The sequence below is a fragment of the Mus caroli genome, unplaced genomic scaffold (assembly GCF_978045245.1).
Source record: "Mus caroli unplaced genomic scaffold, Mus_caroli_1 scaffold_18, whole genome shotgun sequence".
Taxonomy (NCBI): domain Eukaryota; kingdom Metazoa; phylum Chordata; class Mammalia; order Rodentia; family Muridae; genus Mus; species Mus caroli.
The window spans coordinates 29,385,525-29,398,930 of NW_028227273.1; positions in this window are offsets into that span (position 1 = coordinate 29,385,525).

Below are 13,406 nucleotides of genomic sequence, written 5' to 3' on the forward strand. Positions count from 1 at the left end.
TGCAGGGAGAGCGTCACAGGCCTGCACGGGTGTGCTGTCAGATATTTGGGTTATTATATGTAATATATTGTTATTCCCTACCACCCAAACGAGAAGTGGCGCTTAGTTATTGCTAGCTTGCTCCTGCAGGCAGTTGTGTGCATTATTGGTTGTGTGCATTATTTCCGCTACAGTTCCCTCCCTCCCCAAAGCTGAAAGTGCGTGAGAAAAAGCTTACATTTTAATCCCCCAAGTATGGAATCCGCAGCTCCTTTCTTGGTCTAAAGTTCTTTAGCAAATCACTCAATGGTGATAAGTTCAAGTTTGATATTTCTTACATTTTTTTTAATTTATTTCTAAGAAATTTTCAAAAAGAAAAATCCCACTTTATAGAAATGTCCCCCACAGTTCTGTTTCTCAGCCACTTTGTTTTGTAGGGGAGGATTCAGGCCTTACACAGGCTGAGGAAAACTTGATGAGTGGCTCACAGGCTGGCAGAGACAGTTAGAGCTTCCTGATTGTAGCTGTAAAAATTAAGGCATTTGATTTGGTAAACAGCTGAAATAAGAACCCAGTTCCTCTAAAGACTTCATTCAGTCCGTGGGCCACACCTGCTGTCCGTCTTCTCTGATATGCACGCATTCGTGTTCAGGCTGCAGTGTCCACCGTGCGGGCTGTAAATTGCAGGCATTTTACAAAGTACAGTATGTAGTGTTTTGAAAATACATACACATGGGCCTCTCTTGACTGCTTTTCTTAGGAGACTTCATGTTTTGTTCTTTTTAATTACTTTGAGAAACGTGATCAGATTATTTTCTTACCAAGTTCTTGGAAAGAGGTCAGTTCTGTTGACAGATAATATAGTCTTCATCCTTACATGTTAAGAGTTTTGCTTTGTGTGTGTTAGCAAGAAGGAAAAGACTATAGTTAACACTGAAGTCAGTCTGCAAGGCCTCACACTGAAGTCAGTCTAGCAAGGCCTCACACTGAAGTCAGTCTAGCAAGGCCTCACACTGAAGTCAGTCTAGCAAGGCCTCACACTGAAGTCAGTCTAGCAAGGCCTCATACTGAAGTCAGTCTAGCAAGGCCTCATACTGAAGTCAGTCTAGCAAGGCCTCATACTGAAGTCAGTCTGCAAGGCCTCACACTGAAGTCAGTCTGCAAGGCCTCACACTGAAGTCAGTCTAGCAAGGCCTCACACTGAAGTCAGTCTAGCAAGGCCTCACACTGAAGTCAGTCTGCAAGGCCTCACACTGAAGTCAGTCTAGCAAGGCCTCACACTGAAGTCAGTCTGCAAGGCCTCACACTGACACGAAGTGCACTGCTTCCCTCATTGTTTCTGTAACCAGTGTACCTTAGTTTTGCTCATTCTGTTTGTATTTGCAATCGTTGTGTAAGTTCACACATTCTGCTTCAACAGTACTCAAAAGTTTCCTTTGTGTGTGGGGGATTTTCTTAGTGTTGGTATTAGTGTGGGATTACTTTTGCCTGCTGTCTTTGAAAATACTTTGAGAGCAGGGTTTTTTTTTTTTCATTTATTTATATTTTATTAGATATTTTCTTTATATACATTTCAAATGCTATCCCAAAAGTTCCCTATACCCTCCCTCCACCCTGCTCCCCCACCCACCCATTCCCCCTGGCGTCCCCCTGTACTGGTAAAGTCCCACTTCCCCTGTAAAATTTGCAATACCAAGGGGCCTCTCTTCCCGGTGGTGGCTGACTAGGCCATCTTGTGCTACATATGCAGCTAGAGATACGAGCTCTGGGGGTACTGGTTAGTCCATATTGTTGTTCCACCTATAGGGTTGCAGACCCCTCCAGCTCCTTGGGTGCTTTCTCTAGCTGCTTGAGAGCAGGTTTTAACAAGGTCCAAAGCAACAATAAATTTGACCTTTTAATAAGGTTTAAAATGCAAGCTCCAATGTTGACAATTGCTACTTTCGAAACATTCACACAATAGGGGGAGGAGTGGCTTTTGTTGTTCTAAAGTAGGACAAAACCAGAAGCTAAATAAATGGACTTTATTTTGTAGCTTCAGGAGAAGTTAAAATATGTGAATAAATAAAAATGTGTCATATTTGTTTTTACATTAAAAGCAAACGTTGGTGGAACAGTCTTTTGCTTAGTATTCAGCGGGCTGTGGGAGCAGCTGAGGTCTTGGGTTGTATTTGATACTGTGTGGGGAGAAGCTACACCTGGAGCATTCTGTCACTAACAGTGGCGTTCTGGGAATGTCTAGTCATCCAGAGCTTGGTGCTATGAAGTTTGAATATTGATCTATTGGCATCACTTGTCAATAAAAAGCTGATGGCCAGTAAACAGACTGGGTTAGGAGGTGGGGCAATTGGCTGGCAGAGAGAATAGGGGTGGGGCGGGGAGGGACGACTTTGGAATATAGTTAGATGCAGAAGATTTTCACCTGGACTTAGAGGAAGTCAGGCACACGAAACTGAGGAGAGGTAACTGGGTAAGGTGGCAGACACAGAATAGTATAAAAATAGGTTAATAAACGTTGTGAACTAGATAAGCAACAAGCTTAGCTACGTGCCTAGGCATTCATTTATCAGTGAGTCTGTTGTTTGGGAACTAGGGTGCAGATGGAAAAACCAGCAGTTACATTGATCCTTAAGAACAGGACTTGAAAATATCTTAATACATTCCTGGTTGCAGGAATGTGTATGTTTTTAAGCAGTTAAAAATGAATAAAACCAAGTATGCAGCCCAGCATGGGTTTCTCTTTGCATTTCACTGGCTTTGCTGCGACACTGACAAGAAAATCAAAGACTATATACAACCTTGTATAGTCTGTCCCAGCTTGAGCTATTTGTTTTCCTGGGAAAAGAATAATGTGAGAACAAATTTTGCTTAAGGATGTGGACATTTTTTTCCTAAGATTTGTTTACTTTATTTCATGTATATGAGTACACTGTAGCTGTACAGATGGTTGTGAGCCCTCACTGTAGCTGTCTTTAGAGGAGAGGGTGCCAGATCTCATTATGGGCGGTTGTGAGCCACCATGTGGTTGCTGGAATTTGAACTCAGGACCTTCAGAAGGGCAGTCAGTACTCTTATCCGCTGAGCCATCTCGCCAGCCCAGATGTGGGCATTTCATGATGCCACCACACTTGATTGGTCTGTAGGTCTTTTCTACTTAATTATACATCCCAATTAGATTTGTTTTAAGAATTGTTTCTTGGTTTCCCCTATGTGTAAGAAACTTCAAAGTTGTTCTTCTGAAAGGATGCTGTAAGTCACTTTAGATACTGTTTTTATACTTGAGCAGTTATCCTAAAGTCCCAGATTGCTAGTAGAGGATTTTAATTTGCAAATGTGAACTACCAGTGCAAAACAAAGCAAACAGCCTTGTGACGTTTCTGCTTGTCTTAGGGTCTCTATTCCTGCACTAACATCATGACCAAGAAGCAAGTTTGGAAATTCAGCTTACACTTCCACGTTCATCACTAAAGGAAGTCAGGACTGGAACTCTAGCAGGGCAGGAAGCAGGAGCTGATGCAGAGGCCACGAAGGGATGTTACTTACTGGCTTGCTTCTCCTGGCTTGCTCAGCTTGCTTTCTTATAGAACCCAAGACTACCAGCCCAGGGATGGCACTCCTGCCTTGATCACTAATTGAGGAAATGCCCCACAGCTGGATCTCACAGAGGCATTTCCTCAACTGAGGCTCCTTTCTCTGTGATAACTCCAGCTGTGTCAAGTTTACACACAAAACCAGCCAGTACAATTGACCCCTTGTCAACTTGACACACACACATCACTATCAAGCCTGAACCCTTTTTTATTCATCCCCAAGATCTAAATAACTTTAAATGTCCCACAGTCTTTACATATTAAAAGTTCAATCCCTTGAAAGTATTCAATATCTTTTAAAATCCAAAGTCTTTTTACAATTAAAAGTCTCTTTAACTGTGGGCTCTACTAAAATAGTTTACATTTAAGCTTAAGTTGTGATCATTTTGTGAGTTGTTTCCTTGCTTGGGTTTTGAAAGTGATTCACAGTGTAAACACCTTTCCGGTGCTTGTTCTCTGTGTGCGGTGCTCTCACCATACTGGCCCACAGTGAGAACTGCCCAGAATTCACTGTTGAGATGTAAGGAGGGAGCTGCTTCATGGGCAACAGGGGCCTGCTTTAGAGATTAATTTGCTAGGCTAATAAGGAAGCCTGACCTACATGCCAATCACATGGGATTTTCAAGGTGAAAAGTAAGCATGGTCATTGTATTCTACTTTAAAGGAGGTGGTGATAGTTCTTGTAATGCTGTTGGAAACTTTGGCCTTCAGTTTCAGGATCCATGGTCTCAGCTCCTAAAGAAAGCCAGAGTGTACATTTGTCCTTCCAAGATTTAATGATTTAAGTTGGGCCTAGTGGTGCAGGTCTGTAGTCCTGACTTCATAGGAAGCAGGAGGGGAAGGAACACGCCAAGCTCTGCCTGGATTACAACAGTGCATTCAAGGAGAACCCGTGCCCCAAATATAAGACCCACCCAAGGCGGTCACTGTTACCAGGATGTCTGGCATGCATGAGCTCCGTTGCTGCTTTTAAACCAAGTGATTGTGTGTGTGTGTGTGTGTGAGAGAGAGAGAGAGAGAGAGAGAGTTTGTAGTCAACATTCTTGAAACTGTTTAGTCCCTATCAAAAGAAAAGTCACACAGGCCATTAAGGACATTGTCAAAATGATCTATTTGTGGGACTACTTACTGCAATGTGCGCTAAAGGCAAAACCAGCTTCCTGTTCTGAGATGTTTCACATCGGAACAGTCGGGTTTCCTGAAGTTAGTCTCCGAGAAGTAGCAAGTCTATTTTGTGTGCTAATGTAATTCAAGGTACATTGCTAATTATATATATATAGTGCCGAAGATACAAATATATTAGACTTGGGGAAAACAGTTTCCTTGAAAAATTGTTAGGTTAAAAATTAACTCTTGAGAGTCAAAGTTTTTTGCCGCCCTCTCTTTGCCAAGTATTTTAGGGTTTGCCAACTCTTTGGTACTTGGTAATAAGGCAGAATTTATAAACTGTTGTTGGTAATGTTTGAATTTTATTAAACTTTGGTGAGCATGTATAGTAAAATGAGGAATTCTCATCCATCTGAAGGAAAGCAAATCTTCCCATTTGGGTCTTAAGGGGAATCATCAATGAGGGAGTATTAGGACGTTGCAGCTTCTTAGCAAGTTATATTTTCTAGTGAGGAAGTGCCGCAGTCAAAATCTTGGTTTGGGGTTGGTACCTGTTTCCATGTGTACTTGATTTAATTCCTAAGGAGCACACTAGATGGCAGCAGAGTGGAGTTACACTATATATATATATATATATATATATATATATATATATATATATATATAAATATGCTTGGCCTAGGGAGTTCCACTCCTAGGAGATGAGGCCTTGTTGGACGAAGTGTGTCACTGGGGGTGCGTTTTGAGACCTTCCTCCTAGATTCCTGGAAATCAGTCTTCTAAACAAGATGTAGAACTCTCAGCTCCTTCAGCTCCAGGTCTGCCAAGAAGCTGCCATGCTTCCTGCCGTGATGATAATGGACTGAACCTCCGAACCTGTAAGCCAACCCCAATAAAACGCTGTCGTTAGTAAGTTACTGTGGTTATGGTGTCTCATAACAGCAATTAAACCCTAACCAAGTCCCTCACTTGATTCAGCCCAGACTTTGCCCTCGAAATGTTTGGCATGTTTTTCTTTGTTGCCAAGGCTGGGACTGAAATGAACCAGTATCTAAAGGCCCTGCCACATCCTGTAGCCTATTGATTGGGCCCATGCCATCACTGTGTGATGGTGACACGTAAGGTCTGTTGGGTGTGGGATGTCCCCTCGCTTTCAGCACAGATGTTTGAATACCACCTTGGACATCTTAGCTTTTCACTTTCCCGAATATCTCTAGGAAGGCTGGTCAGGAGACTTGCTTTCCCCCACCCCCATAAGTGCTAGTACATGTCTGTATAAACGGAAGCCATGACTGCTCCAAGTGAGGGTTATGCAGAGGCTTTTATTGTAGCTATGAGGAGCGGACAGCCAGAGTCCAGAACAGAGAAAAAGTAGTAGACTGAATATGGCCCACAGATTGGGCCTGGCCAGGAGAGGAGAGATGGGAGGGCGAAAGGGAGAAGACAGAAGAGGACCAAGGAGCGGGTGCAAGAGAGGAAGACATCAGAGGGCCAAGTGAGTGTATAGCAGAGACAGCAGGGTCTTAGGAATGAGAAACCCGTGGGCTGGAGTTCAGTGTAGGGACAGAGCACATGCCAGCATGGCCTCTGAAATGTGTAACAGGTTCTGTACTAAGAGAGCCTGGAGACCAGACTGCTCTCTGATGGGCTAATAGCCACAACACATAGCCACTTGTCCCTTCTGCCAGTGGTGAGGAAAAAGCTCTGTGGTAGTCTGAGGAATGCTGGCTTTGGTCACTGGGAGTGGCGTTTCCTTTGGACTTCACAATGTCTATGTCATAGGCATTTGTCGTTTTGAAAAACAACTATAGAAAGGTGTCTGCACAAGCATGGATATGATTTTTAAAGCATGGCAATGTGGGCCCATTAGTGTATCTCCAGAGGGTTGGCATGGGGTGGAGGGGTTTTAGGTTGTACAAGATGAAATGGCCTAAAATCAGAAATTCCTAGAAAATTGAAGGTTTGAGGCATGATTCTCCCTACAATCTCTGTAAGTCCATTCTGTTAATGTATTATTTTTATCATCTGTTATTCATTTGTATAAGTGATGCCTGGTTTAGATATTGCATTCAGACCAGGCACTTCTCCCTGTGTTCATTAAGGGTGGGTCTGGGGGATATGGTAAGATTATTTCATATTGAAATAGGTCCATGTAGGAGGATTGTGCTGGGTTGTTTCGCGTCAACTTGACAAAACCGAGATTGACTGAGAGAATGGCTCCATAAGATTGGACTGTAGGGCATTATCTTAGTTATTGGTGTAGCAGGTCCCAGCCCATGGTGGGTGGTGTTACCCATGACTTGGTAGTCCTGGATTCTATAAGAAATCAGGTGGACAATCTGTGAGGGCAAGCCAGTAAGCAGCAGCCCTCCATGGCTTCTACATCAGCTTCTGCCTCCAGGTTTTAGTTGCTGCCTTGACTTCCCTCAGTGGTCTGTGATTCAGGATGTGTAGGTTGGATAAACACTCCTCAAATTGCTTTGGTCCATGGTGTCTGATCATAGCGATAGTAACACTTAGACAGGGATCCTGGGCTGGAGAGATGGCTCAGTGGTTAAGAGCACCGACTGCTCTTCCAAAGGTCCTGAGTTCAAATCCCAGCAACCACATGGTGGCTCACAGCCATCTGTAATGAGATCTGACTCCCTCTTCTGGTGCATCTGAAGACAGCTACAGTGTACTTAAATATAATAATAAATAAATCTTAAAAAAAAAAGACAGGGATCCTATTGTCAGAACGTGACAAAAAGGAAATTGTACGTAGTCATCAGAGCCATCAGAGCCCAGGATGCCCACTGATGGTAACACAAAAGCAGGTGTCTAGTGGGAGAGCTGCCAAGGCACTCTATTCTACAGTCTATGGGATGCCACGTTTGCACAGTATTTCAGGTCAGCCTGTCAAATTTTGAACAGCCAAGAGCTTGGAGTAGTTGTAAGCATAAGCTTACAGTGGTAGACTGGATTATTGGTCCCAAAACTGTTTGACCATTCTACTCCTGGCAAGGGAGGTGGGGTCAGGGTGGCTGGCAAGGGAGGTGGGGTCAGGGTGGCATGGAGGACTTGGCTTTCTAGGGGTGAAGGAGGACTAGGGAGAAGCAAAAAGGAACAAAGGGTTGATGGGGGAGAGGGATATTTGCCCCCAAAGAGACAAAGCACTACATCTAGATTGTCCCAAGGGAAAATGGTTGGTTCATAAAGGGAAAGGGGGAAATCTTGTATTGGGATGAGGTGTTTCATTTTGATTAGGCATGTTAATTAGGTGAGCCTAATTAATGGTTTTCAGCAAGGGGCAGAAGGGTAAAAGACCAAACCTGCTGACGTCATATTTGCCACACTCAGGCCTGCTGGGGACCTCTCAGATCAAGAATGACATACCTGAAGGTTGTGTCCTAGCAGTGCCAGTGGCTGAAAGCTTGAGTGTGGTCACAGGATGGTTTCAGTTTGGGGCATCAAGATTGAGCTATATAGCTGGCTTGCCATCCAGTTAGCATGAATGTTAGGATGCCAAGGGTAACTAGCACAGAACTTCAAATACTACGTCTGAGTGAGGGTATGGGAGGGAAGGAAGCCTGCTGCTGTGACGAGGCTGGAATGAAGGCAGGTTGCAGTTCTGGCTTTCTTGTTTTATTAGCTTTGACTTTGGGTAGTTATCTCTTAGTTCCAGCTGTAGAAAGGAACACCTCTTAGCTGGGTGGTGTTGTGTGCTCAGCATTCGAGAGCCCTGGGCTCAGCCTTCCAGAGAAGGCAGAGCTCTTAGAACAGAGCTGCTCACGATCTGTTGGCACTGGGAGGTGAACAGCTGTAGTGGGGAGTTGTGCAGTTTAGGTTAAAAATAAATGCCAGCAAAGTCACCTGAAATGGAGCGCCCGCAGAGAAACAGCAGGAATAACCATCCTGGAGTCGGAGGACAGGCCAACTTGAATTTGGATTTCAGCCATGCCCTTGACAAGTCATGAGCCCTTGAACAGCTTGAGAGACCATTCCAGGATTCAAGCTTTCTCATTTTAAAACGTGTGTGTGTGTGTGTGAGGGTGTCCATGTGCCGGGGCCCTTGTGTAGAGACCATTTGAGGTATCCCCTCAGTTATCCTGTTGCCCTGTGTCATGGAGATACAGCAGCTTTGGATTTGCAGACTGGTCCCTTTACACACTCCAGTAGTTCATAGATGGGGTAAATTGTTGGGAGCCGCTTCTATGAACCAGAGGGCGGGTGGGGAGAGAAAGTCTGCCTACCAGACAGAGTCAAGGCAGGTCAGAGTCTGTCGGCAGATTTCCCGGCCTGCCAAGTCATGGAACGATAAGAGGAGGTGCACTTGAGGCTCAAGGTGAGGGACTGAAGATCCTGTTGACCTTGGTGGAAGGAACAGGAGGGGAGAGGACTGGGTGAGTACAATTGTTTCAGTTTAGCTTGTGGCCTTGCTTCTCACGGGACTGGAGTCTAAGAAGGTCATGGGAAATTCACGCGGGGCTGGCGTGGTAATGACCTGTAGCCCTTCCATATCTGTCTCTCTCATCTTTTTCCTATCTTCCCTACAATCAGCTTCCCTCCTCACCTCAGAGGAACATTCATTTAACTTCATGTCAGTCAGGCTGCTACAGCAAATGCTGGGGTGGACCAACTCAGAATCCTGGATCTGGGCCTTCATGGGAGCCAAGTTGGTCCGCCAGTCAGCTCTCTGTCACTACACCAGATAGGTCACCTAATGCCAACAAGGGGCAGGGCCAGTTCTCCCACTCTCACATCCTCAGTCCGGCTCACACACATTCCCACCAGCCATTGAGAGGCAGCACAGCTCTTGGACATCAACATGGTCCCACACAGCAGCCCAGACCAGGGACGTCCTCATGGCCTTTTGTGGTAATCTGAGCCATGGACATTGACACAGACCCCTGCCATCGAATGGCCACAGATCCAGACATAGCTTTCAATGGCAGCACAGAGGGAGTTCACCATGGCCTCAGGTGGCAGGGCAGGCTACTCACATTAGGCTGCTTCTCTCCATCTTCTTCTCTCCAGTTCCACCTGTCTTCAATAATGCTCAAAGCACTCCGCATCTCCTCTCCCATCTCTACCACGAGCTTGCACGTTGTCATATTGACTCCTGCTGTGAGCAGGTCACAGGATGGTGGGCAGGCCTCCAGGTATCTTCTACCCACCTCTGCTGCGCGTAGTGGGTGGGCTTCACATTTTTTTTTTTAAATCATATAGAATTAACAAAACCCAAACCAAACAAATCTTAGTGGCAAAGGATGACATTGATCTAGAAAATGGAAAAATACTTGGAGAGACATTCTTTTGCATAAGCAATGCTGCCTGCCAGGAATGTGCACTTCCGATTTGTGATTCCTTTCCTGACTATGAAGGTTGCAGTAGATCACACTAGTCTCCTGTTACCAAGTTTCATTCCCCACTTAGTCAATCTAGTCTAAGAATATAAAATGGAAAGTTCTAGAATAAACTATAGGTTTAAGAACTGTGAAGTTGGGCTGGTAAGATGGCTCAGCGGGTAAGAACACTGACTGCTCTTCCAAAGGTCCTGAGTTCAAAGCCCAGCAACCACATGGTGGCTCACAACCACCCATCATGAGATCTGACGCCCTCTTCTGGTGCGTCTGAAGACAGCTACAGTGTACCTATTTATAATAATCAATAAATCTTTGGGCTGGAGCGAGCGGGGCCAACTGGGACGAGTGGGGCCCACCTGAGTGAGTAGAGGTCCTAAGTTCAAATCCCAATAACCAGATGAAGGCTCACAACTATCTGTACAGCTACTGTGTATACTCGTATACATAAAATAAATAAAATCTTTAAAAAAAAAAGAACTGTGAAGTTTTATGTAGAATGAGATCTTATTCCATTCACTCTGCTTACACTGGGATGTGAATCACCCTTTGGTCCATCCACGCTATACACACTATGTGCCCCTTTGAGGCAGTTAGTGGGCCTCTCAGCTATCAGATCACAAGTGCCTGTGTTCAGGCTTCCCTCATTTTACCTAACAATGGCCCAAGAACAGGAGCAGCACAAAGAGGGCATCAGTTTAGCCTGGCTTGCCTTACAGCCTTCTTCCTGATGGCAGTGTATCTATAAAATCATGTTTTCCACTTTCTATACGGTGTTAAAGAGAGCACCCACAATACAGTCATATATCAAATGTATAAGTTGATTTTGCTCAACTATATAGACTAAAGCTAGAACTTTGAGCACATTTAACCTAGGTGGGGCTAAGCTATGATATCCCCTCAATATGATGTGAACAAAACACATTTCAACTCACATTTTCAACTTTTGATCTATTTGTCGTAAGTCTGTTACAGGGGGTGAGCGTCTGCTTCAGTCCGGTTCAGCACTATTCTTGCTTTCAGGTGTCTGGTGGGGTCTTGGGGTGCATCTCCCATGGATAAGTATGTTTTCCTATAGGGAAGTTTGGAAATTAAAGAAAGGTATATAGTAGGAGAGTATTTTAATACTCTCTTTGCCCCAGATAGAATGACAACCTTTAAGGACCGGATGTGTGTGTGTGTGTGTACAATTACATCAGTGTAACTATGTTTTTAAATATTTATTTTACTATTTATGTGTATGTGTGTACCTGTGTGAGTGCAAGAGTCAGTCAGAGGGGACCCAATTCCTGGGAACTGGAGTTATAAACAGTTGTGAGCTGCCATGTGGGTGCTGGGAATCGAGCGTGGGTTCTCTGCAAGAGCAGCCAGTGCTCTTCACGGCTGAGCCATGTCTTCAGGTGTTCGGCAGGATAAATTATTACTAGTATACAAATCGGCATGCTTTGCTGGGTGTAATGGTGTATGCCATTTTAATCCTGGCACTCAGAAGGCAGACGCAGATGGATCTCTGTGAGTTCAAGGCCAGCCGGGTCTACACCGTGAGATCCCGTTTCAAAAAGCAAAAACAACAGCAACTCCCCACACATGTCCGATTATATAAGCAAGCTAACTTATAGTTAAGATAATTCACTTTTAGTCAAATAAGATTTATAAAAATAGCACTAGAATAGTATAAAATAGTAAAAAATATTTTGTTTTCCTTAAATATATAAATATTTGTATGAATTTGAGCATATTCCCAATGTATGGTACTTCTGTATGCATGGATGCACACATTCACACACGTGTATTTATACTTGTGCACACATACCTACATTTTACTTTTTTTTTTTTTTTTTTTTTGGTTTTTCAAGACAGGGTTTCTCTGTGTAGCCCTGACTGTCCTGGAACCCACTTTGTAGACCAGGCTGGTCTTGAACTCAGAATATCACATGGATGTGTTAGTCCTCACTAGTGGACTGTGCATATCGTGAAGGGGGCTGTTTCCTAGCATAAGCGCAGGGTCGTTATCAGCTTCCAGCTAAAGCTGTCGCACGCAGCATTTGCTGAAGCTGAGACAACACGTACCCTCCCAAACCGTTGTTCACCTCTGTAGCAGAGTTCTCCACTAGAGCAGAAGCCACAGGATGAATATGTAGTGCAGCGGAGATTTATTTCGATTGGCTTATATAACAAGGGCCTGATAGTCTTGCCAGTGGCCACACAGAAAACCTGACAAGTGATGGCTCTCTTCAGTCTGGTCGGAGGGCTGAAGAAACAAGGCTCAGATGACAGTGAAGGGTGGCAGCAGCAGCAGCAGCAGCAGCAGCAGAGTAGATGCACTCACAAGCAAGAACTGGAGGCAGGCAGGCAAAAGAACAGTTTTTGCTTCTTACCTCTATATCTTGCCTGTCACCAGAAAATGCTGTACATCAAGGAGAGGGTCTATCTTGTCCTCCCCACCCTTCAGTTCCCTGTCTGGAAACACCCTCACAGAACCAATCAAGTTGGCAACCCAGATCAACCTTTTTTTTTTTTCCTTTTTATCATTTTTTTATTAGATATCTTCTTCACTTACATTTCAAATGTTTTCCTGAAAGTTCCCTATACCCTCCCTCTGCCCTGCTCCCCTACCCATCTACTCCCACTTCTTGATCCTGGCATTCCCCTGTATTGGGGCATATAAAGTTTGCAATACCAAAGGGCCTCTCTTCCCAAAGATGGCCGACTAGGCCATTGTTTGTTACATATGCAGCTAGAGACATGAGCTCTTGGGGTACTGGTTAGTTCATATTGTTGTTCCTCCTATAGGGTTGCAGACCACTTCAGCTCTTGGGTACTTTCTCTAGCTTCTCCATTGGGGCCCTGTGTTCCATCTTATAAATGACTGTGAGCATCCACTTCTGTATTTGCCAGGCACTGGCGTAGCCTCACACGAGACAGCTGTATCAAGGGTCCTTTCAGGAAAATCTTGCTGGCGTATGCAATAGTGCCTGCGTTTGGTGGCTGATTATAGCCAGATCAACCTTTTGATGCCTACATTAACTGTAGGGCCAAATGATGCCGCTCACAGCCTTTTCCTTTCCGGTAGAGGAGCCAATGTGGGGGTCACTTTCTGTGTTCAGTGGTCACAGGTCTCATTTGAACAGTTCTTGATTCTTGTTTTTGGAACTATTTTCTTAAGAAAGGGTCTCCTTAGGTAGCTGAGGACAGCCTCAAGCTTGAAACCCTTCTGCCTCAGCTCCTTTCTTGTCAGGTTTCTGGGTTCAAGCCATGCCGCCACACCCAGCTGTCTCCATTGATGCTTTTGAATACAGCCACTGGCATCTTTTTATAGCATGCTTTTATTTGAGCTTAATTTTTTCCCCTCTTGTGTGTATGGTGTGTGTGTGGTTGGTGTGTGTAT